Consider the following 7744-nt stretch of genomic DNA (forward strand, 5'->3'; position numbering starts at 1 on the left):
CAACAAAAGCAAAAATTAAAATTGCAAACAGAATGAGCTTTCTCATGAATTTGTAAGATATAAAGGGAATGTGTGTGTGAGTGTGTGGTTGAGAAATATTAAAGGAAAAAGAAGAATCTGTGACCTTCTTGTTTTCCTTTCTAAAAAGAATATATTCAGAAAGTTCTGAAGGCTCTGCACTTTAAAAATAGATTGATAGAAAGAACTAGTAATACTCCCAGTTATAGGAAATGTAATTTTTAGGAACTTCCCAGCAGGAACATAATAAGTAGGTGAAAACTTGCAAAAAATACAGAGAGTCAGTCTTGAGGATTAGTAATCATGTGATTTTTCCATGTAGACTTTGAGCTGCTTAAATGAGAAGGTTTGTATTTGTTGTAAATAAAACAAGTAAGTACTTCTATTAAAACTTGAGAGAAAAATCACTTTTTCTTACAGCCTAGTAAAGTGCAATCAATAGTCTGCTTGCCTAATTGAAATATTTTTACCAATTTATCTGCAATAACCAAAGAAATATCATGTAGAGGTAATTACGTGCTGTTCTCAGTTTTTGAAAAATATGTTTTATCAAATAGTGCTTGTATGTATCAATTGACCCTGCACAAATTCAAAGGGAATCTGGAGAAACTACTGAGGGAAATGCATTGTACTTTGCAGCTCCATTTCAAAGTTATAGAGAGTTAAGGATCCAGCTGCTAGTAATAAAACAGTTATGTGCATCTATTTGTCTGACATTTATTATTTTAGCAATATTTCTGTGTAGAAGCAATATCTCTATATTTAAAAGATACATTATTTTACTTTTATTAACTAAGGTCTTTACTCCTTTTTTTGGTTAATTATAAGCCTTGTCCTTTAGATCCATATAGTCTCATAGTTTATTAGCAAGCACAGAAGACAATATTATTATGGGTAATATCTATTGAGCATTTGCCAGGTACTATGTGAAGGACTTTACATGAACTAGCTTATTTAATCTACAAATCTTGGAAGTAGATATTTTGTTATCATCTTAGTTTTTCCAATGAAAAGAAATAAGGCACAGAGAGGTTAAGGCATGCTGTTGGTTGCAGAGCAGGCTGTGAGCAGAGCTAGACTTTGAAGTTAGTAGTTATCTCTGAAGCCTGATGCCTGACCACAGTGTCATGTTTCTTCTGTTACAAAATACTCAGCCAAATAAAAGGAGAAGAATGTTTCTTATAAACAGTCAGCCTTTCAGGCAAAATCACCAGCGGCTTACAAAAGATGATATTATTTAACATAAATAAGTAAAAATTACTACAAAGAAAAATGTTTCAAGTACCTTAGGAAAAAAAAAAAGGACAAGAGTATAAATAAAAAATTTCTGTAGATGTACCATATACTGAGATAATGCCGAAAGCTCACTAATGGTGTGCTCATAAAGCATTGTTTTAAAACACAATGCATGGAGAACTTAACACATTAGGAGGTTATTGTTCCTTTGACATGATGGCTGAGGGTAGGGCGGGAGGGTGACTTTATCCACAGGCAAACCATTGTTTTCCAAAGACTACAGAATTATTTGTTTCCATGTTATGGCATATAATTATTTTTAAACAAAAATACTCTATTTTTAATCCTGTGTTTGAAAAAGGTTGGCACATTTTAGGACTTGAATGCTTTGCAAATATTGGAGAAGTAAGTGTGAGAGCACCTCTCTGTGGTGGGAAGTTATTACTGTTTTAAAAAGAGAAAAACGTTTTTAAAAAAGACTTTTTCAGGAGCTGACAATTATTTTGTGTCTTTTCCAAGCCGTTTGTCTTTCTCCTGACTGCAAATTTATCCCTCTTTTTCTCTGTTAAGTATTGCTAGCAAATAAGTAACATTTAGGGTGTTATGCTACTTCTGACTTTCAAAGAAAAGGGCACAGCATAATTCCGGATCTTTAGGAAAGTTAAGTTAATGACATCATATTTCTTTCTTCTATATTTCTAAGAAAGAATGTATTAATATTCATTTCCAGAATACAAAGGGGATATTTCAGTATAGGTCCCCCAGAAGAAGCAGAACTACTAAGAAATGATGCCCATCTGTCTGTCTTCTCTCCCTGACTTCATGTCCTGTGGACTCCAAGCTCCAGTATCAGACACAGGCAACAGTCTGACCTAGACAATTGTGTAAGGTTGAATTCTTAGGACTGTGTCTGATCCTGGAGCTTGGGGGTCACAAAGTAGGCCGCGAGGGAGAGAATATGGATGTAAAGTAAAGTAGCAACAATCCGGAACCCATACACCAAAAAAAAAAAAAAAAAGCTAGAGGCCACGAAAACAGAATGAAACCTATGTGAGCCCTTATTGCCTCTGACCTTGACTGTGTAGTTTTCCTGCAGAAGTCAAGCCCCTTCCTCATGGAACTAAATACCCACACTGGTCCCAGAGTAGAAGAAGCTGAAGGAAGGCCCAGTGGAAGGTGGGCAATGGCAGACCTGGCCACTGTCTCTCACCAATGAGATGAACCAGCAGACCAGAAAGGACATAAAATGACTGCTGCTTCATTTCCCCTCCAGTCCCTTGTAAGAAACTCTGCTATATCCCACCCTAACCAGAGACATACAGAAAAGAAATGCTGGAAAGTGTGGTAAGGCCTAGCCAAGTGGCCACATCAAAAGGCCACCATAGCTCACCCCTTGTCAACCCATGCAAATCTCCTTAAACTGTATTGATCTCCAAATATTGAAAACAGCCAAGTCGTGCTTCCACCTAACATGGTACAAATATCCCAGGTCCAACTGAAAACAGATGAATCCCTTCCTCAGAAGGGATACAAAGTCCCTTTTTTGTCTTTGCATGATAGTCATTTTCTATTAATTCGTTCATACTCTCTCATCGATATCCTGCAGCTTAAATACAGAGATATAGTTATGTGGCAATGGGTCCATTCTCATGGAATTAATTAGTCTAACCATGGTTTTCCTTACAGAGCCACAGATGTAATGGTGGAATGGTCTAAGGGAGACTCAGTTATGGTGCCAGCTAGATGGCAATACCTTTCAGGGCTGAGGTGATATCTCCAGAGTGTTCTGTATGATCACCATTCCTTCACATATAGTGCTATATCTCCCATAGTCAGAGTTCCTGGGTCAGGGAATCAAGGGAGGAAAATGGGAGAGGCTCCTCCACTATCACTGCAAGTGATCCACTGGCAAAATATTTGCTTCTCATCTCCATGATGTTAAGTCCAGTGAGATCTTAGTACCAAGGAAAATAATGCTTCTGCCAGGGAACCTGACAATACTTTCATTGAAGTAGAAGTTGAGAGTTTGACCTAGCCAGATGGGACTTCTGAATTAACAGGCAAAGACTGGGGTTTCTGCACTAGTTGGAGAGATCCTTCTATCAAGATGAAATTGGGTTGCTACCAAATAATGTGGGTAAAGGAGGGTCTGTATGGAATGCAAAAGATCCTCCAGGGTGCCTTTTAATACTTTCATTTCCTATGATTAAAGTCAGTGGAAAACTATCATAATTCAGGTTGGGCAGCTATGGTCCAGTTCCTTCAGGAATAAAGGTTTGGGTAAGTTTAGCAGGCAAGAATCTATGACCAACAGGAGTGCTTGCTGAGGGTATAGGGTGTACAGGATGGTAGTGGAAGAAGCTTGTTATACATACCAGCTATGATCATGTGATCAGCTGGAGAAACACAGGCTGTAATAGTTATGAGTACTTCTTCCTTATTTTGATATGAATATGTTTGTGTGTATGTGTGTGTGATAAATCTCCCCCCTCCCACATACACACATCACATCACACATTTTTTTTTCTTTTTGTTCTCCTCTTTCTCATACTCTAATCATGTAAAATAAGATATGTTAATAATATCTAACTCTATATAACACAAAGAGCTATAAATGAGAATCCATAAAAAGTAGTATTTTACTGGCAAATATAAATGATGAAGAAAATTGAATGTTGACGATTTAACCTATAAAAGAGAAAGCTAAAGGAACTATGTTTTGAAGAAGATGTAAAGTTTCTTCTAAAGTGAATCTAAAAGAAAAAAAAGGAAATAGGAAGTATCGAAAGGAGGAAGGAAGGAAGGAAGGAAGGAAGGGAAAAAGGAAGGTAGAGGGAAAAGTATAGGTTCTCCGCACTGGAAGTGTTCTACATAGAACCAAAAATGACACGAGAGAAATGTGTTTAGACTTGCTCTAGTTTCATTTTTCTAAGTCATGTTTACAATCCAGAAATTATAAACATTTATATTCAACACTAATATTTAATAGAAAGGTGAAGCCTGAATTTTGAGTAAACAGATGACATCTACTACAGGAAAACACGTTCAGCTCCACTTCTTGTTTGCCTACATCTGCTTCCAACCTGGATCATTTGTTTGGCTTCCTTCCGTGCTGCATGTACACAGATAAAACAGGTTTATTCAATATGCTGTTTATTCAATATCTTATTGAGATAGAGTAATTCACTAATTTGCTATATTTAAGACTAATACCTTACTGTACGGCAGGTTTTAGTCAATGTTTTCAAAAGAGGTGCTGATGCAAAGACTGAGCTACCAAGGTAACTGTCAATAAACCCATCTTTTGTTGAAGTGCCAGTTCCCATTTCTCCTGCTGTGACTTTTTTTTTTTTTTTTTTTTTTTTTTTTTTGCAGTACATGGGCCTCTCACTGGTGTGGCCTCTCACATTGCGGAGCACAGGCTCCGGACGCGCAGGCTCAGCCGCCATGGCTCACGGGCCCAGCCGCTCCGCGGCATGTGGGATCTTCCCAGACCGGGGCACGAACCCGTATCCCCTGCATCGGCAGGCGGATTCTCAACCACTGTGCCACCAGGGAAGCCCCGACTTTTTTTTTTTTTAACATCTTTATTGGAGTATGATTGCTTCACAATGGTGTGTTAGTTTCTGCTGTATAACAAAGTGAATCAGCTATACATATACATATATCCCCATATCCCCTCCCTCTTGCGTCTCCCTCCCACCCTCCCGATTCCACCCCTCTAGGTGGTCATAAAACACCGAGCTGATCTTCCTGTGCTATGCGACTGCTTCCCACTAGCTATCTACCTTACATTTGGTAGTGTATATATGTCCATGCCTCTCTCTCGCTTTGTCCCAGCTTACCTGTGTTTTCCATGGAGACGGCATGGCGTATTACCCTTCAGGAAGCCCTCCTTAGTAACTCAGGTTGGTGAGCTGGGCTCCTTGCAGGAGAGCAGAGGATTAACTGCAGACTCTCCTGCTGTTCTCAGTCAGCAACCAGGTCGATTACTGGTTCAAACAGATGTTTCTCTTGTAGATCTTTAAGAACTATAATTGGGTGGAAAAATAGCATGCTTCACTTAATTCAATTTACTAGTTGCATTCATTTGTTGGAAACTCACTTAAAATCCACATAAATATGTTGTTTTGAATAAATGAAGAGATTCTGAGGTGTATGATTCTGTCCAGATGTCAATAAAATATATTACACAATGGTTGACACTAATAAATGGCAGCTTAACTCTGAGAGAATTCTCTGTGAACATAAGCCTAACTCACTTGATAACAAGGGTCTTGACGTAGTGTCTAAAGTTCTCTAGGTCTAGCAACTTCTCTATCTGGGTTACTGCAATATATTTATCTTCTGGCCTTGACAATTAAATACCCAGTAAAACTTAAGTTAATATCATATTTTAATATAGGGTATACATTTACACATATTAAATACATATTGTACTATTATATTTATTTAGCTATATAATGTGATACACAAGAGAATAATTAAAGGAAAAGGATAAAAACAAAATTGCATGATTATTTCGTATGTATACAATACCTTTGTTATTTGCAAATATCAGTAAGTTCTTTTAATTTACTTTGTATTTTATTAGGCAGTAAAACCAATGGAAATGGAAATATAGGAAGAACCCAACATATTTTATTTATTAATTTAAATTAATTTTTATTGGAGTATAGTTGATTTACAATGTTGTATTAGTTTCTGCTGTACAGCAAAGTGAATCAGTTATACATACACATATATCCACTCTTTTTTAGATTCTTTTGCCATATAAGTCATTACAGAGTATTGAGTTTCCTGTGCTATACAGTATGTTCATATTAGTTATCTACTTTATATATAGTAGTGTGTAATGTCAATCCCAGTCTCCCAATTTATCCCCCCCCCTTTCCCCTTTGGTATCCATAAGTTTGTTTTCTACATCTGTGGCTCTCTTTCTGTTTTGAAAATAGGTTCATTTGTACCATTTTTTTAGACCCCACATATTTTAAATAGTTATTAATTTACGGGAAAGAATCTAAAGAAATTATAAGCTTGAGAGATGGAGTATTTTTAAAATGTGATATGTAATTTTGAAATTTTTATTGACAGATGAGAGTGGAGGAACCAATGTAGCAACATGCCCATTCAGTTGATCACACAGAATTTTATATTTTTTTGCTGTGTTACATAATTTTTTAACATTCGTCTCAATTTGAACCAATATGGCACATTAATTCATCAGAATACTGCATAATTATATTTATGGGTTAGCTGGCCATTTTGAACAGTAGGACTCAATAAGAATTTTCTTCTGGATTTATTTTTTCATTAGACCCATATTCAAGATCATTCACTGTGGTTTACATATTTTTAATATGAAGAGGAAGACTTCAACTTAGATTTTGTTTTAGGACACATTAGGAAATTCTGTGGAGCCATAGTTTTGGAAGTGGCCCTGGAGTTAACATCCAATGTTTACATAGTTTAATAATTTAATATTAGAGTTTTACTTTATGTAACTGTTGTGTTTCTAAACATTTTCTCTGTATCATTTCTGGGATAACTTACACTCAAATTAGTTCTTAGGAAGCTCATTTTGAGAGTTAACTATGAATTCAGGGCTCACTCAATTTTAATTTGTTTCACCATTGCATGGGAAATATCAACAAAGTTATCTTTCTTACTGAATGAAGGATAGCTGTATATAAGTCACGTGATATTTTTGTTTAGTAAACACCTTGTCATATAAACAAGTTTGTAGGACATACTAACAAGTTCAGAACATCTGAGAAAGCTATTTTCTATCTCTTAATAAAGCCATAAAAAGTCTTTCACTGGACCAATGGAAGTCACATAGTGACAACCTAAATAATTATAAATATTAATCTTTATTCAAGTCATATCATCTTTCAAATTCAGCAGGCAATTCAAGTCATATCATCTTTCAAAGTCAGCATTCCTAAAATACTTAATCAGAAATGTGGCACACAAAATTTTTCATAGCAAAACATCATACAATCCACCAACAAAATACTAAGAAAATCATTCATTATAAGTTTTAAAAAAATCATTTATCAGAATCATAATCTGTGCCATAGGTGTGATCCTCTAAAGATTATAGTCAGCATTTTGTCAAGACTATTTCAAGTAAACTCCTCAGTCTAGTCCCCTAATACTCCAAAACATGCCCAGTTCTGCTATGAATAAGTTTTCTTCTATTCATACCTTCCTTCGATCTCTCACTCTATCTTCCATTTCACAAATTTATTATAGAGTCTTGAGCCATCTGTCTACACCCTTCCATATACTCTCAACATTATCGAGAATTCTGACAATTTTGAAAGTCAAACACTATTAAAATGTTCTTTCTCATTAATAAGGATAGTCACTTTGAGACAATTATATCTCTCTTCCCCTTTTCTCACCACAGCACTTAACTCCATATGTATTCATGTTAAAGAATAAAATAAAGCCTTTAAGGAAAAGAAAAAGCACAGTATAACAA

This window comes from Mesoplodon mirus (genome assembly GCF_964341445.2).
Source record: "Mesoplodon mirus genome assembly, chromosome: 3".
Taxonomy (NCBI): Eukaryota; Metazoa; Chordata; class Mammalia; order Artiodactyla; family Ziphiidae; genus Mesoplodon; species Mesoplodon mirus.